The sequence below is a fragment of the Crassostrea angulata genome, chromosome 1 (genome assembly GCF_025612915.1).
Source record: "Crassostrea angulata isolate pt1a10 chromosome 1, ASM2561291v2, whole genome shotgun sequence".
NCBI lineage: Eukaryota > Metazoa > Mollusca > Bivalvia > Ostreida > Ostreidae > Magallana > Magallana angulata.
The window spans coordinates 35,829,428-35,854,777 of record NC_069111.1 but is presented as its reverse complement, the minus strand read 5'-3'; the positions used below and the strand labels follow the sequence as shown (position 1 = coordinate 35,854,777).

General features: G+C 34.7%; 1 long non-coding RNA gene and 1 pseudogene across 1 annotated transcript; one reads left to right on the top strand and one right to left on the bottom strand.

Annotated features, from left to right (window-relative positions):
• The first annotated feature begins 420 nt into the window (after positions 1 to 420).
• Positions 421 to 9,661, top strand: LOC128187941 (uncharacterized; annotated as a pseudogene).
• LOC128187961 (uncharacterized) lies at positions 6,992 to 8,201 on the bottom strand. The gene is made up of 2 exons (XR_008244109.1): positions 7,801 to 8,201; positions 6,992 to 7,256 (listed from the first exon to the last, which is right to left on the bottom strand). It is a non-coding gene; the product is annotated as an uncharacterized LOC128187961 (long non-coding RNA).
• Positions 9,662 to 25,350: the final 15,689 nt, after the last annotated feature.

Below are 25,350 nucleotides of genomic sequence, written 5' to 3'. Positions count from 1 at the left end.
CTTTTCCATTAGAGAAAGACTTCAGTTTTTACTTCTACGTCTTTACGAATAAATGATGAATGCAGAAAAAGGAAAGTTGAATGAGACAACCCCCTCTCTCCCCAACTGCTTTTTAATTTTGCTCCCCAATTGCTTTAAATTCTTATTTGGGACAGTAATGAAAAATATAGAGAAATTTGACATTGGAACAAATTGAATATATCATCCATTTCAGTGTGGATTTTGTAAAACCCTGCCAGCTCCTCTAAATATTCAGCCATGGTTTGGATTTTTTATTTTAATTTTAAAGAATAGTTTTTAAAAAAAGAGCTCAAAAATCAATAAGGGATAGATAAAATTTTACAATCTATTTCCTCCCTCACTGTAAAACAGTTGGGTAGTTCCAATAGTATGGCACGTAATACGTGCAATGTAAATGACATGCGGTCCACCGAAACTACGGTGCGAACTTCGGGTAATAATTCTCCCGGTAATTTCACACAAAATGTACCTAATAGACCCCTAAGAAATTTGGTAAACATACCTGATTATGACTCACGACAGACTCTTGATGAAACCCCTAATAATTTTGACTTTGATTTTTCTTATTTGAATGATAAGGTTTCTCCTTCTTTTGAAGGTGTTGATCCCCAAGAAAGTGTTAAGGGGATTTTGAATAATGAATCCATTCGGATAACAATTGATAACAATGATTTGGATATCCCACAATTAAATGCAAATGAAAAAACTGGTCCAAAAGTAAACGAGGCACTTGGAAAAGCTGTAAATGCAGCCATCTCTATTAAGAGTAGCAAAGAAAGCATGGTTGATTTAGAGAAAAAATATGACAGACCAGAGAACTGTAATTTATTGAAAGTTCCCCGGGTCAATAAAGAAATATACCATCCTCTTAATATTGCATATCCCAAATTCTCCATGAGTCTACCCTGCTGTGTTTTTTTGCAAATATAAAACTTAAAACAGATTGTGTTGAAAAATAGCATTTATTAAAAAATGCCAAACGTATTGAAATTATACAATGGTCACACTTGGTAGAAAAAATTATACAGCATCTGCTACCAATAAAAAATAAAAATTAAAAAATAAAAAGTAAAAAATAACAAACCACCCTTATCTATCTTCTTAGGCATATCACAAAATAATGGATATGAAAGCATATACATGTACAACATATAATTGACTAGAAATGACAAAAAAGATGGGGGTATTTATGTGTAAAAAATGCCACAAACTTTCCAATAGCTATTAAGATTATGGGCAAGTGCCCCATCCAGAGAAGACGAAATGGAAATTAAAAGGGGGTTTTACCAAGGTAACCACATTTACATTTTATTCAACAAAATACTACTTACACTAACTACCACTATATACATGTACTAAAACTAAAAGACATGCACATTCATAAGTCCTTTGAAATATTTTCCCAAATGCAATAATACCATACTTTAAAATGCTACCTCAGACAGTAACTTTAAGTGAGCATCGTCCACAATACCTCAATTCATACGCAAACATAAATTCCTTTTCTTTCATGAGTACTAGGTGTTGGCCCTTGTATATGATAAGTGACAGAAGAAATATATAAATATCAGCTGCCTCAGACAGTCTGATAACATGTAAAACTATTTGAGAATAGTTATAATTCAAACTTTGTCAGCTGCCTCAGACAGTCTGACTTCAGGCGAAACATCTATTGCATTAAAAACCGGAATTCCGAAACACCGTTTAACTGCACTTGAGTTCCATCTGCCCATTAACCTTATTTGATCTTCAGAAGTTTTACACTGAAATGCATAGGAAGCTGCCCCTATCCGAAAACTGTGCGATTTGTAATTTTTGCAATCCAAACCAACAAATGAAATGACATTTTTGAGTTGTGATGTATAAAAAGACTGATGAATTGGTGATAATCCATCAAATGTAAAAAGAGGGCCTTGAGAGTTTCCTCTAACTTCCAGATATATCACCATAGCTCTTACAGGGCATATGTGCTTACTACTTTTGGGGAGATATTTGTAAACATACAGGTCTGCAAGAGTCATGATGCTTAAAATGACGAAGTGTCAATGTTAGAGATTTTTTCTGCCCAAAAGACTCATCAACAGTGAGTTTATTGAATTGAATGATGTTTTTGTGTGTTTTCGAAGATTTTGCAGATATTTCCCCTATGCGTAAAAAGGCAAAGAAGCTAAGAGTAAACATGACACACAAAAGCCTCTTAGTATATTTCCATGACGCTGTAAAATGTAATGATTTGACCAATTCATGCAATATATTTGGTGTAATAGGCAGACGGACATATGGAGTGCCGGATAACCGTTGTGCCCCTTTTATGAGCTTTTTAATTATGAAAAACTGAGTAGGATCAGGGAGTTCTCGAATACGATGATGATAAGAGATTCCTGCCAAATAAGTGCTTATAGTATTATGTGATTTCTTTTGGTCATGTAACCAAGCCACAAAATATAACATGTGCATTACTGATGAAGGGTATATGGGAGAGGAATAATATATTTTCAAAAAATATTTTTCGAACACTGACAGGGCGGTTTTGTAAGTTTTGTAAGATATTTTGAGTGTTTTTAGATACTGCAGCATCCAATATCTTAGATACTGTTTTTGTCAAATATGAAGGTACTTGGGAGGTATAATGGTGTGGTTCCTGTCCATATGTGGGACTAATTTGCTGAATTTCTCTACCTGCAAACGTGAAAGTAAATCTGGTAAAATATTTTGTTTGCCAGGAATATGTTCTGCTCGGAATAAAATATTATACTCCAGACAAGCAAGAACTAGTCTTCTTACTAATGACATAACCACTGAATCTTTAGAAGACATCTTATTGATAATGTGAACAACTGCCAGATTGTCCGAGAAGAACATTATGGAACAATTAGATAAATTTTGTCCCCATATTTCAATGGCAACTACTATTGGAAAGAGTTCCTTTACTGTGATACTTAATTCCTGCATGTTTATATCAACCCACTTGCCATAAAACCATTTTGAACCAAAAACAGCTCCATAACCTAAGCTACCAGCAGCATCAGTATATATCTGCAGTTTTTCTGAATCCTTCCAGACTTCATCCAGAAAAATTGATCTCCCATTGAAATTATCTATGAATTCTGCCCATGCCTTTAGGTCCAACCTAGCTTGTTTATTCAAACGAATCTTATGATATGGCTTACTGACGCCTATCGTCAAATTGATAAGACGCCGTAAAAATGCCCTACTTGGTACAACTACATAACAAGCAAAATTGAGAAGGCCTATCAAAGATTGAAGGTCACGTAATTTGATTTTCTTCTTTTTTCTAACAGCTGCCAATGCTAATTTAATTTTTTGTATCTTGTCATCAGGCAACCTGGCTTCCATGAAGCAAGTATTCAATTCTATACCCAGAAAAACTATAGTAGTAGCAGGACCTTCTGTTTTTTTCTGACTTGATAGGAATGCCTAAGACGTCACACATTGATATAAACTGTTTCAAGGATGAATCACATATAGAAGAATTTGGGGGCCCAATAAACAAAAAATCGTCCAAAATGTGTAACATCGGAGGTATCCCAAACTTTTTACAAGCAATCCACTCTAAAGCTGTGCTAAAGGATTCAAATATGGAGCATGATATAAAACACCCCATTGGGAGACACTTGTCAAAAAAAACTGGTCTTGAAACTGAATTCCTAGAAGTTCATGGTCATCTGGATGAACGGGTAATATTCGATATGCTGATGCAATATCCGTTTTTGCTAGCAAACATTCTCTTCCCATTGTTTTAATAATACTAATTGCATCATCAACAGTTGTATAAAACACTGAACATAAATCATCTGGTATAAAATCATTTATAGATCTGCCCTCCGGATAAGACAAATGATGAATCAAACGAAATTCATTTACCCCTTTTTAAGGAACTAAACCAATTGGCGAACACTGAAGATTTTTGAAAGGAGGAACATCAAAGGAGCCTGCAATTCTGTTTATGGATATTTCTTTTCGTAGCTTCTCAAATGCAATGTCCACATGTTGCCTAACTGACTGCAGATTAGAACAAAACCGTGGAATTCTAGGCCCTTTGTACCTTAAATGAAAACCTTGTTCAAAACCTTCACACAAAAAGTTGCCAAATTACTATCATAACCTTCTAAAACTGTTTCAAAATATTTACTCTGACGGGTGTAACTAACAAATTATTGTTGTGTGGGAAACTGCCCTGCTGGCTTTGATTGTGTATTTCCGAAACTACCAAGGGGCTGCTCCCCTTTTGAGCACTAAAAAACTGAGTGTGACTTTCCACATTGATAGCAACTTCGCTTAAATTGGCACTTCTGGGTTGTGCATCTACCTGATCTGTGAAATGCAAAACAGAACCCCCTTGGAATTTTTTTTACTGATGTATGACCCTCCTTTGTTTTGAAATTGTGATTTGGCACGAAAATTCTGCACATTAGCTGATTGCTTAGATGTAGTGGCCAACACCCAATACTCATAGTGTAACTTTCCACATGGTATGGCTCTTGCCTCAATATCTTTTCTGACTTGTTTGTCATACAAATACCTTGGCATGCCAGTGCGCCTACTTGCGAGTTCCCTGACAATATCCCCATGTTTAATTACAGCTGATACCAATTTTGGGAATTTCTCGGAATATACAGCTAAAAATTTCAGAAAAGCCGAGGTCCATTGATCAATTGATTTTATGCTGTTCTTTTTTTTGAACTTAACCAATTTGAACTCTGATTTCCCTGAGCTTTGTAGGTGCACTGACATGTTCTCAAAACCTTACTCTTCCTTGGACAATAGTTTTTCAAATTCTATGTACATGTTTTGCCATATCTTGTTTTTTATCTTTACATTAATCTGAGCCGCTATAGGAGATGATAACAATTGCTGTTCATCGTCTGAATCTACCTCATCACTATCACTGGAATCTGAACTATCTCAGCCAGATTCACTTTCACCCGAGGAGGTACCTGATGAGACTGATCGTACACTGTCCCTTTTCCGCTTACGGCCTCTCTGGCGACTGCGACTCCGTTCCTCAGTGGGTGGCTCTTCATTTTTCTCCTCCTCATTTCTCCTCTCTTCTCTCAAAGCTTGCAGTACGTGCTCTGTTACTGCTGCTACCAGCTGGGGTTGAATCGTCTTCGCCTGATTTGGTGCTGCCTGTTTTGCGGATCCAACTGCAGCTTCCGCGTTGTTCGCTCTCCTTCCCCTCGGATGCCTTCCGCCGGATGGGACAGTTATCTAAAATGCATTATGTACACACTAGTATATTCGAATGCAATTAATAAAAAGCAATATAAACCATGTGCCAGACACTTGAAAGAATCAGTATTTAGCGTATAACTTATTTTATGTTGCCATGAATAAACAAATGCATAAACTATTACAGTTTCTCAAATAATTGCATGTACTTCACCAAGTTCAAATAAAAATGTAATAAACGTGCAAACATTAAACTGATTATCATAGAATTGCTATCCTGTCAATAAATATGGCATGACATAACACAAATTTACTCTGATGTCTTATGAATTCCTGCTAATAGAGGAATTTGCCAGTGCAAACTATGTATTACGCAATATAAGAATGTATTTCAGAGTCTAAACATTAATTGATTTACAAATCTGGTTTGTTGCATGTTAATTTAACAGTTATGCCCCAACCATTTAGGGGACTTTAATAGCCATGCCCCAACCATTTAGGGGACTTAAACAGTCATGCCCCAACCATTTAGGGACCTTTAACAGTCATGCCCCAACCATTTAGGGGACTTTAACAATAATGCCCCAACCATTAAGGGGACTTTAACAATCATGCCCCAACCATTTAGGGGACTTTAAGCGTCATGCCCCAACCATTTAGGGGACTAACAGTCTTGGTTAAACCATTTAGGGGACCGGACCCGTTTTGGTGACTTGTTATAGGACAATGTTAAAACATAAATATATGCTAGAAGGCCTAACAAATTTAATTGTTTCATTCATTCGTAAACAAACAAATCAGCAACAGTATTTACTCTCGATCTATAAGCCTCAGGTCATGTACATTACATAACCTAACTACCCACCATTGTCTATGGATTTTAGGCAAGACACAATACTGGCCCGCAAATTGTTATAATACTTTATGTTCCCCTTGTCATTCAAATGGACCCCATCTGGGAGAAAAATCAGCTGCTGGCTCTCTTTAGATCAAAAACCAGTCAGACGAAAGATAAATGTGCCATCTACATTCATAAGGTAGATTGACATTCTTTGGTTTAATTCGTCCACCTTAGAATTGAACCATGTTGTATCCACCTTGTAACGTACTCGAAAGGTAGGAGGTAGCCTATACAGTGTTTGTAACACTACCACTTTTTAAACAGATTTTCCATATCTCAGGGTAATTACAAAGTCCACAAGCTCCCTAAATATGTCATTCACAGATTTATTCCCATCACATAAGTCATTCGATACCCCTTGTATCAAAACAACACTGGTCTGTAGTTGAGTGACGTAATCTAGGCCAAGCGCGCGAATCTGCTGAAGGGATGCTCCTCTTTTAACCACGAAATGGACAGCAACTTCATCTGGGCTTAAATTAAAGTTATAAGATACACGATGGTCATTACTCCTCGCGATAAACTGCTCCAAACGGCAAACAAATGAATGTCAAAGAATTATAACACAATGCGGCATCTTGGAAACAGAATGCTGGCAGCGGTCTCTGCGGGGGGGGGGGGTACCCAGATAGCAAGCTTATATTGGCCCAGCGTTGGCCCGATGTTATCATTTATGTGGGCCCAATGTCGGAAAATAACATCGGCCCAATGTAATTTTGCTCATCGGCGCAACATTGCACCAACACGCTGGCGGGACGTTGGCCCATTGTCAGTAGATTGACAGTTTTAATGTTGGCCCAATGTTGGAGCAACGATTTAATCCAACCAATATTCCCCAAACTTTGTCCTTATAAAACAATCCCACAAAGATTAACAGTAAGTCTAATCTTTATTGTTTTCTCACAGAAATATAATTAATATTCAAATTTTCAAATGTTTTTTATAGTCTATCTATATACTTCCACATCCCTTCAAACTTCTTCATTTGTTTTCTTTACTCCTATATTCATCCCCTTTCCAACTCAGATGAAGAACGAATCACAATAAATGCGTTTGGTCACTATCTTTAGTTCAGTTCCAGTTTAGTTCTCTAGTTCTGACCTCGTTGATAACTTCAAAAGCCCGTTTTCGCAAAATGCTGCTGTAAATTAAAATAATAATCATATAAAATGGAAAAAATAAATTGATATAAATAGAATTGCATTTACATTATGAAAATAATATTGCAGAAAAAATCTTCAATATATAACGATTTAAAAAAATGTAATACATTATTGTGTCTTATTAAATTTAGTTTTCAATCCAACAATTAATTTGTTTGCGGGAAGGGGGCCTATTTTACCGTGCAAAGTTTCAATATGCAATATTACAGCTTTTTTACTGTGAATAAGTCAATTTGAATTTTCCGGGGAGGAGGCTAGGGGCGCGGGGGGTCTGTTTATATCCGACCTTCTCTAGATCCGTGCAAGACCCACAGCTTCTGATCTAATATTATCAGCATATATCATGCCGATGATTTATCATAAAAACAAACGACAGATGTATTTATTAAAGCTGCATTGAGGACAATTATATCAGTTTGCCCTAACATTCTGATCATCTCACATCAATGATAAAAAATTTTGTCTTTAATTCCTACCCTAAATATTGAATATTGGGCCTATCATAATATTAAATTCAGTTACCTCAGATGTTCCTTAACTTGAGCCGATAAACTGCATGGTTCTATTCATCTTCACAAATAATATAGGAGACAGCCATATCATGGAGTTAGAACATCAGCAGGAGGATGTCTGTAGTACAAGGAAATTGCCATTAATTTGCTTTCAAATTTTCATTTCAAAGTTTTGAGAACATTATTGTATAATAATCACCCATATATAATAACAATCTGTAAAAGAACATCTGCATACTTACATTATTCCTGCAGGCAGCCATGATGATAGCATAAGATCAAGTTACTCTAATGGATTTGTCAAACATGACATCACAGTTCTATATTGGCGGTAATGTTTCATTCACGAGTGCAGAAAAGTTACTATGCATTGATACTGTATTTCATTCAAAGTGTAGACAAGTAAAATGCTTCATGATGGACACACATTATATAGTCATGTACATATTAAAAAAAATTAAACAACTAAAATTCTAAATCTGAAATTAATTTAAATACATTTATATTTATAGTAACCATTATATATTTATAATGTATTCAATATAATATAAATCTAAATTAATCTAAAGATTTTTAATTAAAAAAAGACTTTTAGTCAATAGTTTTTTCAAAGACACGCCAGTTTTAAAATTATATACTTTGTTTATCTGTAAAATAGATTATAATCATTTATATATATAAAAATTCAAAACACAAATTTTAGTCTGTCGGCCCGACATTGGTGCAGTGTATTCGCGCCCACCGAGATCAATTTGATATTGGCCCAACGTTGGTACAATGTTTATGTACCCACGTTGGATGAACTACGTTGATCCAATATTGGAACGATGCCAATGCACCAACAGTGATAAATACAAGGTTGGTCCAATGTTGGTCCAACGTCGTTCTACCAACAGCGATATGTAGCCAACCTTACAACCATAAGCCAACGTTGGGCCAACGTAAGCTTGCTATCTGGGTAAAAGTTAAAGAGTTCCATCCGCTTGCGCTTTGTATTCAACTGCTATGCGATTGCATAAACAAACTTACATTAATTGAAGATTAAAGAGCGAAAAGTCAGTTTGTCTGTTGTCAGTCACAACAAATAATCGACTGGGCCGTACAATCAACAATTTTTCCTTAGTAAATTAAAGCATGCTTGTTTGAAATATTAAATGGCGAGTAGTAAACAATTAAATGTATGTGGCTCAAAAAATTCCGGAAACTAAAAAGAAAACCGAATACTTAACAGTTAATGATAATCCGGACAAATAACAAAACAATATATAAGGTACAAAAATACTCGAGATGGTATAAATTCCTTTATGCTGCACATAAATACAAATATGTGATGCCATGAACAAGCAGGTCCATTCAGATGATCTCACTTTGCCAGTAATACAAAAATCTTTAGCCACGGGTATGATACCTTTAGTACAGATGGCTGATATGCTTGTAAATAAAAAAGAACTTGAACCCAAGATTTGTGAAAAGATGTTGGCTGATTCAATATGTATGCTTGGCAATGCTTTCTACAATGTCTCTATGAAAAGAAGAAATGAAATCAAAAATGTTTTGAATTTTCGACATCGCAAAATTGCTTCTTCTGAAATCCCGGTTACTGATCACTTGTTTGGAGACAATTGTGTCTCCAAACTAAAAGAAATGGGTGATATTACTAAGCAACCAATTGGAATGAAATCGAACTATGATGCAAAATTTAAAAATACAACTCAAGCAAAAAACTACATGTCAAACCAAGGGTAGCAACCCATCCAAAACCCATGCAAACATCGCCAGTATTATCATACCCTTCCCAGAGAGGCAGAGGTCAAAGGGGACAATTCCAGTACAGAAGTGCAATGAAAAAGCAGTACAGTTACAACAAGTAAAGGTGAGAAAACTGAATAAACCTTACTGGAAAAAAATTACAAAAGACGCATGGATATTAAATATAATTGAACCAGGTTATAAAATTGAATTTTTTCAACAACCTTTTCAAACATTCTTTCCGAAACAAATTCAATTAAATGCAGTAGAATCTGAAATGGTATCAAAAGAAGTAAAACAGTTGGTTGATAAAGGTGCAATTGAAGAAGTTAAAGATATTTCAGATGCTTTTTTCAAATATTTTCCTTTTACCGAAAAAAGATGGTAATCTCAGGCCAATCATAAACCTGAAATATTTAAATGAATTTATTGATAATTATCATTTCAAACAGGAAAATTTGACATATGCTTTAGAACTGATTCAGAAAAATGATTATCTTACTTCAGTTGATTTGAAGGATGCATATTTTAGTGTCAGTGTTCACCCAGACTACAAGAAATTTCTTTCAAACTTTTTCTTGGAATGAAAATTTTAGAGATTTGTAGTACTTCCTTTCGGATTAACATCATGTCCGAGAAAATTTACAAAGATATTGGAACCTGTATATGCATTTTTTAGGGAAAATGCCATAAGATGTTGCTATTATATTGATGATTCCCTGATCATGAATCAAACAGTTTCTACATGTCAAGAACAAACAAATATAGTTATGTCAGAATTAAACAATCTTGGCTTCACAATAAATGATAAAAAAATCTATAACTATTCCTTTACAGAGAATTGTTTTCTTTGGAGTTATAATTGATTCAGTTGAATTCAAAGTTTATTTGACAGATGAAAAAGTTGAAAAGATTTTAAGACAAAATGTTGTCTAATCCAAGAATTCAAATCCGGCAATTGGCCTCATTGATAGATTTATTGGTTCATGCTTGTAATGCAGTTTTCGAAGGACCTTTGCATTACAGGACTTTAGAAAGAGATAAAGATCAAAATCTAAAATTGAATAATGATGATTATAATTCTTTCATGACTTGTTCTGTTGAAAGTATTAATGAGATAAAATGGTGGTGTAGAAATATACAATCTCTAAATGGAAAAGATATTAGATCAAGACCAATGAATTTTTGGGTTGAAATTGATGCATCCTTGCAAGGTTGGGGTGCTAGATTTGAAAACAAAATGACAGGAGGTAGATGGACATATTCGGAATCATCATATCATATCAATATTTTAGAATTAATGGCCGTGTATTTTGCACTAAAATATTTTTTTAAAGAATACAGTTCAATACATATTTGTTTCAAAACGGACAATACAACTGTCGTTTCTTACATTAACGCAAAGGGTGGCATGCATTCAAAACAACTTGATGATCTTTCAGTAAAAATTTGGAATTGGTGCATAAAAAGAGAAATCTTCATTTCTGCCCAATATTTGCCCGGATGTGAAAATATTTATGCTGATTAACTTTCTAGGCAATTTGCTGATTCTACAGCATGGATGTTAAAACATGATTTTTTCGTGAGAATTTGTAAACAATTTTTTAATCCAGACATAGATCTTTTTGCTTCTCGTATAAATAGACAAATGAGAAAATTTGTTTCCAGGAGTTTTGATCCTGACGATTTTATATATTGATGCTTTCACTTTATCTTGGTTAAACTTATGTCCATATATTTTTCCACCTTTTAAATTAATTGATAGGATAATTAATAAGATTTTAGAAGATAGAGTTAGACAGGCAACAATTAATGCTCCGTTATGGAAAACTCAAACTTGGTTTCCGCAATTTATGTCTATTTTGGTTTCTATTCCTGTTAGAATTCCTCGACACAAGGATCTCTTAGTGATGCTACACTCGGGAGAGCTACATCTACTCCGCAAGATAACTTTAATCGCATGTCTTGTATCAGGAGATCCCTCAATGACAAAGGACTGGCAAGATTCGATAGTGACATCATCCTTGCTTTCTTACGTCCGGCCACAAACAAACAATACCAATGTTGCTGGCAAAAATTGATACACTTTGGTGTTCTAAATGGAAAACCAATCCCTGTTCAGCCTCTGAAGAATAAGTTGTGAAATTTTTGATTTCTTTAATGAGTAATAAAGTTTCATATTCTGTTGTGAATACTCATAAGTCAATGTTGATTAACACTTTACCATATATAGGTGTTTTATGGGTTAAGGAACCATTATTACTTCAGAAATTAATGAAAGGATATTTTAATTTGAATCCAAGTAGACCAAAAGTGAGAACATCATGGGATGTATCAAAGGTTTTATGCTTTTTGCGCAATTTAATGCCAGAACATGAAATATCTTTAAGTTTGTTAACTTTTAAGTTAATAGCTCTTATTGCGCTTACAACACCTACCAGGGCCCAGAAACTTTTGGCTCTTGATTTGAGATATATGTCAGTGTTTGCTGATAAGGTTATTTTTCAAATTCAGAAGTTATTGAAGACATGTAAACCTGGGACTAGAGTTCTTTTACATAAATTTTCTGATAACATACTCTGTGTTGTTTCCATGTTACATGAATATCTAAAAAGAACCAAAAACAATAAAAAATCATCGACATTGTTTGTTTCCTACAAAACATTCAATCCTGTTTCAACATGTACGCCAGCAAGATGGCTGAAAAATGTCCCAGAACTGTCAGGAATCAAGAACTTTACTGCACATTCCTTCCGTGGAACTTCCGCTTCGGTGGCTTATTCGTCAGGTGTATCGATAAAAGAAATTGTGGATGCAGCAAATTGGTCCTCATCAAAGACATTCTTTAAGTTTTACTATAAAGATGTGAATATAGCTGGATGTGATACTGATGGACATTTTGCAAATACAGTGTTAAATGGATAAACAATTGACTGTTTGGTGATGGTGTACTCTTTTTACATTGTTGATAAAATTGATTAAAATTGAAATAAAAAATTACTCATTGTAATGTTATGATATCTATGAATTTTGATATTGAATAAAATGTGGTTTCTTTCGACTCTTTATTCTATGTTGAAAAAATTATTAAATTTTTCGGAATGATTGTTAGTTTACTTAATATGCAATGACAAGAGAAGTAACTCTTGTTTATGTTTTACTTATCTCCCCCTAAGGGAACTCTTCATCCTGTAAAGTTACTTTTAGCAAACTAGTTGAATAAAGCACATAGTCTAACAATGGTAGCAGAGCGTGGTTGAAAGAAAATTGGTGATTCCTAGTGTTAGAAACAGTGTAAGCGAGGTGTGACAATTAATTACTTGTTATTCAGAGTTTGATAAATGTGAAAAACAGTGGTGTTAGTGTACTGAGAAAATGTCAACAAAAATCAACCCCCCTTTGTACAATTCTAAAATCAAAAGTTATGAACTCTTCAAGCAAGAACTTTTAGCATGGAAAGAGGTCACTGAGTTAGATGAAAAGAAACAAGGTGTTGCTATAGCATTGTCTCTTCCTGAAAATGATGAGTCCCAGATAAGAGAAAAAGTGTTTGATCAGCTGAATTTGGAGGATCTCAAAAAAGAGACAGTTTAAAAACATTGATAGAATTTTTGGACAAACATTTGGCCAAAGATGATTTAGCAGATAGCTTAGAGAAATTTGAAGACTCTGAAGATTTTAAAAGGTCTGATGGACAATCTGTCAATGAATACATTTCCATTTTTGATGCTAAATACAGAAAAATTGAGAAGAAAAATATGAAATTACCTCCAGAGATTTTAGCATTCAAATTACTCAAAAGATCACAAATTAGCAAAGAAGAAAGAATGATTGTTTTGACAGGAATGAATTTTGAAAATAAAGAAACTCTGTATGAGGAAGCTAAGAAATCCCTTAAAAAATTCAAAGGTGAAACTTGTGAAGGACATTCTTCTACTACACCAATGTCCATTAAACTTGAACCGGCATTCTTTGCAGAGAACGAAGAAGCGCTGATGGCAGCTGGATATGCTAGAATGAGGAATAACAAATTTTATCGAGGAGGGGGAAGAAGTGAGCAGATGCGGGGCAGAGGATTTCAAAGTGGCCAAAGTAGAGGCTTTTATCGAGGTCAGCATGGGGGACAATCACGAGCAGGCAGTTCAGCAGTTAAAAAGAGTATGAATCCAACAGTACCAGATGGAAATGTGTTGACGTGCAAGTCTTGCGGGTCATATAGACATCTGATGGCAGCATGTCCTCATAGTTGGGAAAATATGGCAAAAGTAAATGCATGTTCAACTGAAGAAGAAGAATTCGTACTGTTTACAGGTTACCAACCAAAGGTAATAAGACACCTGGGGATGGAAGCTAGAAATTGTGCAGTCCTAGACAGTGCCTGCAGTAGTACTGTGTGTAGTAGTGCATGGATCAACACATACATCGATTCACTCAATGATTTGGACAAAAATAGAGTAAGAAAACTGAAGGCAGAAAAATGTTTAAGTTTTGAGGGGGGGGGGCTCGTCTGAAATCTGAAGGAGAATTTGCAATTCCAGCTCGTATAGCAGGGAAAGATGTGACCATAATAACTGATGTTGTTGATTCAGACATTCCGTTGCTGTTGTCAAGAACGGCTATGAAAACTGCTGGTGTGAAGTTGAACTTAGAGGATGACACAGCGGAGATTTTAGGGAAAACAATGAACCTTAATGTGACCTCTTCTGGACATTATTGTATTCCCATAGATAAAGCAGAAATGATACCTGTTGAGGAAGTTTGCTCAGTCAGGATTGATGATGTAGACCCAAAAAAGAGATACCCAACCCTGTCAAAACTGCACCGACAGTTTGCACACCAACCATAGAAACGACTAGTATCCCTCTTACAGGATGCGGGTGGTTGGCGAGACAACTTTGACGAGGATCTTGAAAAAATAGAAGAGAGATGTGATGTGTGCAAGACCTATGCAAGAACCCCTTCACGGCCTGTTGTGTCATTTCCAATGGCGACTTACTTTAATGAGAAGGTGGCCATGGATCTGAAGTACTGGAGAGGAAAGTGGATCTTACATTTGATTGACATGTGGTCCAGATACACAATTTCCATTTTTATTCAGAGGAAAAAGACAACTGATGTCATTGATAAAATCATGTCTCACTGGATAGGGATATTTGGTGTTATGGGTGCAATTATGACAGATAATGGAGGAGAATTTAACTCTTACGAAATGCGAGAAGTGGCATCAATTTTGAACGTCAAAGTGTGCACATCCGCAGGTGAAAGCCCATTTCAGAACGGCTTGTGTGAACGAGTGCACTCCGTAACGGATATGATGCTAACAAAATTGGAACAGGACTACAAAGATGTAAATGAGCAGAGCTTGTTGTGCTGGGCTAACATGGCAAGGAATGTATTACAGATGTGGAACGGCTTTAGTAGCCACCAGCTTGTGTTTGGATGGAACCGCAATCTACCCAACATTATGACAGACAAGCTACCAGCTTTAGAAGGCCGTACAGTGAATGAGACTTTTGCTAAATATCTGAATTTACTGCACAGCACCAGACGAGCATACATAGAGGCAGAAGCTGATGAGAGAATCAGACGGGCATTACTGAACAAAGTGAGGGCAGCTGAACAATGTTATGAGAATGGAGATTTGGTGTACTACAATCGTGAGGGTAGAGACAGATGGTTTGGACCTGGTAGAATTGTGTTTTAGGATGGAAAAATTGTTTTTGTTCGCCATGGGGGGGGGGGGTTGTTCGAGTGTCCCCTAACAGATTACAAAAAGCAACCGCAGGCTGTACTCAAGTAGAAGAGAAGATATCAGACACTGAAACTACAGGCACAAATAAAGAAAGAACACCACAACAAGGAAAAGCAAGTGAAAAGCAACTTAAAAAGTGTACAGTTTCTGAATACCTGTCAGAGAACAAGGAGGAACAGAAGTTACCTTTTACCTCCTCAACGCAATTTTGCACTAAAAACAAATGACAACATTCAGTATAAGATGGGATCGGAGGATGAAAATTGGATAAAGGCAACAATTCTTGGCAGAGCAGGCAAAGCTTCTGGTAATAACAGAAATTGGTATAATGTAAAAGATGTTGAGAGTGAAGAACAAAAGAGCATAGACCTAAGTAGGCTCCCTTGGGAAAGAATCAGCGATGAATGTGTTAATTCTACAACATGTGAAAATACAAACTGTGACAATATATCCCTAGCTAAACAAAATGAACTAGAGAAGCTCAAACACTTTGACACATACACTGAAGTTCTAAATGAAGGACAAAATAGACTATCTACAAGATGGGTTATCACTTCAAAAGAAGAACAAGTAAGAGCAAGACTTGTAGCACGTGGATTTGAGGAGGAATTTGATATTCCAAGAGACAGTCCGACAGTTGGAAAAGGGGGTCTTAAGATATTTTTGACAATAACAGCAAGTAAATTCTGGGATGTCAAAACCACAGACATTAAGTCAGCATTTTTACAAGGAAAAAAACTTGATAGAGATGTTTATCTTCAACCTCCAAAGGAAAGTATCACTCCTGTAGGAATGATATGGAAGTTAAAACACTGTCTTTATGGACTGAAAGATGGTGCCAGACAGTTTTACTTAAGTGTTAAAGAAGAACTTGATAAACTCGGCTTTGAACAGTGTAGCGTAGACCCGGCTCTCTTTTGCTATAGAAAGGATGGAAGGCTTCATGGAATCATCTGCTCTCATGTTGATGATTTTCTCCATGCTGAGGACGAAATCTTTGAGGGGCAGATTTGCAGGTTTCGAAAGAGGTTTTCAGCAGGAAAAGTTGCTGAATGCCAATTTCCATATATTGGTTTCTACGTTAAGCAAACTCAGGAAGGGATAGAACTGGATCACACTAGTTACATGGAGAAGTTACAAAGTATAGAGATTGATCCCCTGAGAGCATATCAGAAGGAAAGTCAGCTAAGCACTGAAGAACAGACTGCATACACACAGATCATAGGGCAGATCAATTGGGCAGTGCAGGGGTCAAGACCAGACATTGCATTTGAAATGATAGACATGAGCACTAAGCTGAGAAGTGGAACCATGGCAGACTTAACCAGAGCAACAAAAACCATAAATAGGCTGAAAGACTTCAAAAGTATTCTGAGATTTCTGAATGATGGAGTGGGAAGTACTCAAGGAGTCATAATCTGGATTATGGATAGACAAGGGAAATGCTGTCCCCTTTTCTGGCAGGCTAAAAAGATAAGAAGAGCTGTCCGCTCCACGCTAGCAGCAGAGGCGCTTAGTCTACAAGAAGGACTGGAGGCAAGTTTTTACTATCGTCACATGTTAGAGGAAATTTTAGGAGTCCCCAGCAAATCGATTGAAATTTATGCATTTGTAGACAATAAGAGTGTGATAGAATCTGTGCATTCGACAAAACTGGTGGAGGACAGAAGACTTCGTATAGATATCGCTGCATTGACTGAAGCAGTTACTCAAGGAGATGTGAGGAAAATTCAGTGGTGTTCTGGACAAAAACAGCTTGCAAATTGCTTAACAAAAGCAGGAGCAAATGGTTTATGCGTTTTGAAGATTCTTCAGACAGGACGGATGTTGCCAGACTTTGTGTTTTAAATGGACAGAATTACTGTTATTCTTAAGCCAGACACATTCTAATTAATTCTGAACTTTTGTCATTTTTAGTTTTGTTTACCTGTACATTATGCTAAAAAAAAAGAGAAAAGTATAATTAATGTTAGTTTACTTAATATGCAATGACAAGAGAAGTAACTCTTGTTTATGTTTTACTTATCTCCCCCTAAGGGAGCTCTTCATCCTGTAAAGTTACTTTTAGTAAACTAGTTGAATAAAGCACATGGTCTAACAATGATGTCTTCATTCTAAATTTTTTGTTTGTGACCAACTCTTTAATGGCATATGCTACATGATACCCTCGTAGAGCCGAAAGGCGATATGTAATAGAAAGGACCCTCCTCCAAGCATCCTTTAGGATGTAAAGGATAAGGGTCATTCTATGTTATGAACCTGAGGCTCAAGAGGGTATCATGTACCCAACCCGAATTGATTATAAAAATTGAGGGAAATTACCCTCCCAATTTATATTTTTGGTTGTCACAAACAAGCTTTCAAGAATGATTTCGGCACGTGAAGCTGTGCTTTATATATCACAGACTACAGGTATGTTTACGTCACACACGTCATTTTTTAACTTCTTTGAATTGAGTAACGCCTTGCTGCAGTCGGAGATAATGCTACATGATACCCTCTTGAGCCTCAGGCTCATTACATAAAATGACCCTCGTCCTTTACATCCTAAAGGATGCTTGGAAGAGGGTCCATTATATGAATACGATATTTTGTAGGCGAAACAACACGGCTAGCAGGAGGTCCAACTCCTTACGAGGGCAGAGTAGAGGTATATAGAAATGGGTCATGGGGAACTGTCTCTGATAGACATTGGATTGGGAATGACGCAAGCACCACAGTCGTTTGTAGATCTCTCGGGTACTCTCGGTATGTTTTGATTTTTATCACTTTGAAATGTATTGATTTATATGATTTTTGATTTCGGATTATAACTATATATGATTTTTTTATGATTTAATTATTTACGATGATGTCCCTATACAGACCTAATTAAAATGCATGTACGAGGGTTGTTCGGAAATTATTGAGACATTTTCTCTTATTCTTTTAGTAAAAAAGATAAACTCTTGAAATTTCACCAAAACGTAAATCAGGATAGAGTTTATCAATGTGAAAAGTTTCCTGTTCATGGCATGAATAGATCATTCCTAGTAAGCTGATCAACGTGCCATCGTCCTGTAACCCGGCGCAACCGCAAACTTTTCGCAACGTCATGTTAACGCTTCTTATTGCTTCCGTGTTTTGAACACCTTACAAACGAACTGAAATAAGAATTATTCTTTATTTCTCATCTTTTGTTTTAATTTCAAGATGTCATCATTTATATTTTCTCTCATTCTTGTTTTTTTTTTAGAGAAAAAATCGAAATATTTTTACCCGAAAGTCTAATTACTGTGAATGTCTCCTGCAGTCATTTTTTTTTTTTTTTTACATATTTTAGAACTGTTGACAACAGTTAGTGTGTCAAAAGTTGTTAATTTATCCCTTTGGCCTAATTCTAGTTAAACAATCAGTGAAAAAAAATATGATGAACTGAAGTTCTATACCTTGTCTTGTCATCGTATAGTTTTTTTACGCAATCGCGTGGCTTTAAAAGGTCTTCTTCTGAGATATCCACCAGTTTAATGGTTTTCGTTGCGCCGCCTTGACGTCAAAATTCAATGTCAAGTCGTTGTTAGATTTTTATTGTTTGGTAAATATATGTGTACCATATCCGTGTTTCAACTCGAACATCAGTGAAACTTGATCAACAGTTAGTCGCAAAGAATACCAAATGAACATATTTAATTTGATTTCTTTTATCATTAACTGTAATTCTACGGACACTTATAAAGTAGATGTTCAAGTTGTTTAATCTCCGAGTTCATGGCTGCGCCGGGTACCCCGACCACCGACTTGTTTATTTACTGTCGTAAACAAAATATTAAATATTCTTTTAATATTACTTTGTTTTATTATTTGTTGGTGTTTCTTCAGTGTCTATGCCAATTTTCACCAAAATTCGTCACTTAGAAAAGAAAATAATCGATTTGTCTCAATAATTTCCGAACAACCCTCGTATGCTAGTGAATTACTCATGTCGATGAGTCAATCTTACTTGAAATTATCCATTTAAGTGTGTAGTCTACACGCCCGCGATCAAGCACGCATGCAAGCACTCGCACGCACACACCAATCATTGTGACAATTCGTTGATTCCCTTTTTTGCATAAAATTAATACATGTACAATGATGTGGCGATAAATATTTGACCTAGTCTAGCATTTAACTTTAAATCCCAAAGCTCTAAATGTTATAATAATTTGTAATACATTTTCTAAATTCCTAAGCTTTTTGTTAATCAAGGTTAGCCGTTAATGTAGTTATTCCACAATATTTACATTTTCCAGTGTCGTTGCCTGTGATAACACTATGTATTGATTTTGTACTCTATAACTCATAAAGCCAAATTGAGGCGCCAGCGGGGTTTGCTTATTTATATTTAAATATTTAATCGTACGATGGTTTTAAATAATATAAACATAAGTAATAAGGAATCATTCTTTGAATATTATGAGGTGATAATTTCGGTCAGGGCGTGATCAAATCTATCATAAAGCCCTTCGGGCTTTATTGGATTTGATCACGCCCCAACCGAAATTATCACCTCATAATACTCAAAGAATGATTCCTTATTCCTTATTTAAACCTCTAAATTATCGCGTAGATACATGTACATGTATAATCATTAAAAAACAATTTTAGACTGTAGGCTTTACAAAATCTTGCACACCATAAATGTATATTTAACGTTTGTTGAAATTAAAATCTTATTTATTCGCGTATTATCATGTTTAAAACAGAGTCCTAGACATTGCTTTCATTTTATTTGAAAAAAAAGGTTTTTAACTTTCTAAAACTCCGAACCAATGTGATTTATAATTCTATATATAAACAATTAGCTATTTCAAAAAGCGAGAGGTGTAAAATTATCCCACACAAGTTTCAAGCCAAAATATAGTCCTAATTAGAAATTACACTTGCATCTGGTTATCAACTTGTATATAATGATATAAACTTGTTAGAAGAAGAAAATATGTTCTAAAGAATGCAAGTATTTTGATTTTTTGGTGAGATACAATGATAAAAAAGGTGGTTGCTAACTCTTTAAGCAATGGTCTATCATATGGCATATTTGAAGTTTTCGATATATGAAGCTTAGACGGGTGCAAAAATGCCACCTTGGCACTGGCATAATTATCCGGCACAGTGTTCTATACATTATATACATTAACTGTTGGAAATATGAATCGTTATTTTGAATTGGATCAACCTTCATTTCTATTGGCAGTTAAAATTTTTATAATTAAATTAATTTATCCTTTGAAATAAATATGCATATCTGAAACTTATTTTGATTTTACTCAATTGCCTAACATTGTATTTTACAATCCTTTTGATCATTAATTTCAGGGATAATGCTACCGTCTATCGGTTATACCAACCAGGGTCAGGTCCGATTCATATTTGCACTGTGCGATGCAATGGTACAGAAACAGATCTAACGGAATGTTGGCAGTATGACGATGGATTTTACAGTTACCATTGTTATCATTATTTCGACATATATGTTAAATGTAATAGTGGTAAGGCTACAATTTAATATTTATCGAATTATATATCATTTAATGTATTCAACGAAATATTTTTAAGCCAAAACAATAATTATATTTCTGTCAAATAAAGCAATCTTTTATTAGACTACGCATATGATGAATGTATCTATTCTAAGATAATATCATTATGATATGTGTTCAAAATAAATTCTTGTATAAAATAATGAACTTAAAAATGTATAATTTACTTTCCCTCTGGCCACTCATTGCAAAGAGGGTACAACATCGTTTATGTGCGTGTGTGTGTTAGTGTATAAGTGTGATCGTCCATTACAACTCGTGGGCAAAATGAAATGAAAACTATTAAACTAAGACTTACTTCGTACCGTACGTTGTAAACATGTACATGTATAAGAGGTGCAACACGTAAAAGAACCATCCATGCAAATAACTATCGATATATGGTGTTCATAACAAAATTAAAAACAAAGCCTTGCATCAACATCAACAATGATAGGACATGAAATCAAACTCATTACACTGTTTTATTTTTTTCCCATTAAAAAAATCTTGCTGTAGAGTAGTTATACCCATATATATAGTTAACACAAATGTTGAAATCATCTTGATATCATAAAAATAGATACCACTCCATTCATTGGTTTTTGAAAAGAGATGCAAAACAAAGCGTTGAATGTTGCAAACAAACTATATCATTAACTCAAACAAAGTGTGGCGTGTTTTCTTTAAATAACGCTTTTTATCAAAGATCAATTACATGTATGTTTCTCACGAAAATTGAGTTACAAAATGTTTTATAATTATAACTCAGAGCTAATTTTTTTCTAAAATCTGTATCCTTCTTCACCGCCGTTGAAGTTATGTATTTTCAAACATACACAAGTCTCTTCTAATCAATTTCGCTAGTGATCATAATCAAGCACATTTTTTATAACCAGCACTTGATGAATCGTTACGATTCAGCCACGGGAAATGTGACTGAAAGGTATAGAAATGTGTCATTCCGTCACCGTTTCAGACCTTTTAGTTTACATTCAGTTGACTAAATTCCACTTGTTCATCATGTGTATACTTGAACTCAATATAGCAGTGATGATTATTATCATTCTTTGTGGGGGTTGGGGTTGGGGGATTGGGGTTCCGTTTTTGATTTTGTATACGGCTTGCTCACCCATTATCAATACAGGAACGAATCTACTCTATAACAAGAAAAGCATGCATACATGTAGTACATGTATTAAATAAAAAGACAAAATATATAAAATAAAATTTAAGAAGATTATTATGTTTTCTTCACTATTATTCATTATTAGAGCTGTGTTTATATATAAACACTAAAAAATATAAATATCAACACTTAAAGTTATAATAAAACATAATGCGTGAGTGGTGTCAAATAGCAAGTCCTAAAACTTTTAGAATAGCATCCACACACTATTTACTATATATTTTAAGATGGTTTTAACAACTCTTTGCCAGTTCTAAAACTCATTTTTGTTATATATGCAGTTTAAAAGATATCAGAAATAAAGAAGTTAACATTATATAAATAGTGCCTGTTTGGGAGGGTAACAGTTGAAATTGACACCCCTCGAAAACCATTGTCAACCGACGCTTCGCGACTGAATGTCTAAATTTTAAAAAAAACATCACTGCTTTTAGAAAGGAATAACGTGAATTCTAAGGCGAACCGTACGCGCATGATTTTCGCGCATGTAACAATTCGCAATGTTACCCGTTGCTAAGTGCGTTGCTAACGCTGAGGGTAAGAGAACAGATTATGAACTGCGTTAAACCAATCAGATTTCAGTATTTAACATGAAAGTATAACAAAATTAATTATTCTTTCAATCAATATCAGTATAAACTTTGTTATTTGACAGACTCTTTCTTTCACAATAGCATATTACTTGAACAAACATATATTAATGAGTGCATACCAGATACACATACTTGTTAAATCAATGACACGTGTAAATCTTATCAATGACTGCCAATGTGATTGTGTGATATGATACAATGTAACAAATTGTGAATACATTGTAATTAGCGCATAGATGTGCAATAAGCTCACTCAAAATATTAAAACCTTGTTTTGTTGAAAATGGTTTTGTTTCACTTCAGCAGTTAAATCTCTTACTAATGCACCATTTTAGCCATCGATGAGTGTGCAGAACAACCATGCCAGAACAATGGGACTTGTGTAGACCTGATGAATGATTACACATGTAATTGTATGGATGGATTTAATGGAACAGACTGTACAAACAGTAAGTTGAGAGTCGGGATACAATGTCCTTTAAGTATTTAGTATTAGAGATGCTTCAATCAAAGATGTTTACAATGAAATATAGTTTATTTCTAACCAAAATGAGTAAACGTTTCAATAAAAACTCATCTTTTTTTACAACCAAATTTTTCTCATATACAGATATTAACGACTGCCAGCCAGATTTTTGTGAAAACAATGGAACATGCATAGACCTTGTCAATGATTACCGATGTGATTGTGTGGCAGGATTCAATGGGACAATATGTGAAAACAGTAAATACTTTTAATGCATAGTTTCTTTTACCTCTTTTGTAATTGTGTAATCAATTATAATAATTGTTTCTCAATTTTGTTTCTGTATTTTTCGTTTGATTTAGTAAATGCAAATTACGATCATTATTTAGATATCGATGAGTGTGAAGTTCAACCATGTCAGAACAATGGAACTTGTGTAGATCTGATTAATGAATATCAGTGTTACTGTATAGATGGATTTAATGACAAGAACTGCACAAATAGTAAGTTGAGATAAGTGTCCTATTGTAGAGCCCAAAATGTGCTATTACCCCTTAAAAATAAACCGTAATATCACGTGCACAAAATCACGTTCTTAAGAAGAATTGAACCGTTCCGTCTACAAATCGAACGTAACGGTACAGAAATTGTCCCATTTCATTCACAAAAAGGTATAATTCTGATAGCATGCAATGAGATTTTATGCAAGGTCCCAGCCCGAGACAATACAAAAAGCGTATGAAATTTTGCCAAAAGCGTACCTTTTTCATAAACTGCTTGACTGATTGCTTAATAATAAAGAACGGAGATTATGGTTGAAAAGATGATTGTAATACTGTGCCCAAAGTTTGTACAATACTTGCTTGAGTTAAACATACCATGAAAAAATGACAATAACAAACCGTCAACAATCTCAAAAATCCATAAAACGAAATACAAATTAAATTCAAAGCAAAGCTACACGGACCTAAAAAAAGATAGAGGTAGGATCAGGTGGTGTCATAGTTCTTCTTTAAGTTATATTGTTTCATAACATTCACGTATATAGGTAGAGTTGTGTAATGTAATAATATTTCATTGGAATTTGAGTTTGGCATATAATCATCTTGAGACCACACTTATTTTTCTCGCGGCAGCATCTCAAATAATGTAGACCAAAAACATTATTTACAAATATAAAGCATGATTTCTAACCCTTCCTTGTTTTTCATTTTATTTCCTCATCGCTACAATACATAGTTTCAAGATTGCAATTATAACTGAAACATGATTTGATCGACTTGTTATCTAAATAAGAAAAAAAGACGCCAAAAGGAGCCTCGTAAGTTATAACTTAAACCGAACCGAGATTTTGAAAACTTTTCAGATTTTGTTTACATTAATATTGATTTTGGACACACTGTGAATCATTTTTGATTTAAACACTAACCAGTTTCATTTGTGTTGTGTATAGGCAAATTGAATCGCAAAGGACTATGTGTGGTAATATACTAGTATATGCATATGCATTTTTTGCACCCAATTTAAAGTTTTATAAAGAGCTTTACAAATAGAATTGACGGTAGTTAAAATCATATCGAAAACAAGGGTGTAAAAGGTTATCATCACAGTGGCGTTATAATGTAATCAAAGTACTGAAGTACTGACGGGGGTTGATTTTTATCGTTTATCATTTATTATCTTGCATGGCAATTAGTTTCTAGTCTGTATTTAAATTGCGCACTTTTTTATAATATGGATTTTTGACTTTTCGGACGAGAATTTCGAGAAAACCCATATAAATCATGTTGTGTAATATTTAAAGATGGATTTTAAACGATGTGTTAGTAATCGAAACGATTCTAAAAATTGTATGGATCCAAGCACTATTGATCAGGTCGGGTACACTACCTTATATGGATAGCATTATTTAACACGTGACAGTATTTTTGGCAAACAGATTCTCCAATCCAGTGAATGAGTTGCAACGCATGACGGTCTATAACGTGTTTACGATTCAACAAACGCACGTGGTATTTGTCTGTTTTATACACAATATTTAATTGCTTGCTGGAATGTTTGTACATCTTGATTTTTACTTTAGAAGGTAAAAAAGGAAAGATTACGTACCATTAACTTTGTTCCATACTCACATTAAAAAATACTGTTGTTTTAGTTGATTAATTGTGGCTTCAAAAATGATCAGTATCAAACGACTGACAAACATACGCATACAAGTACAAACATATTTTGATAAGAAAAAAACATCACATTTGTGTATTGGTGACTTTATCA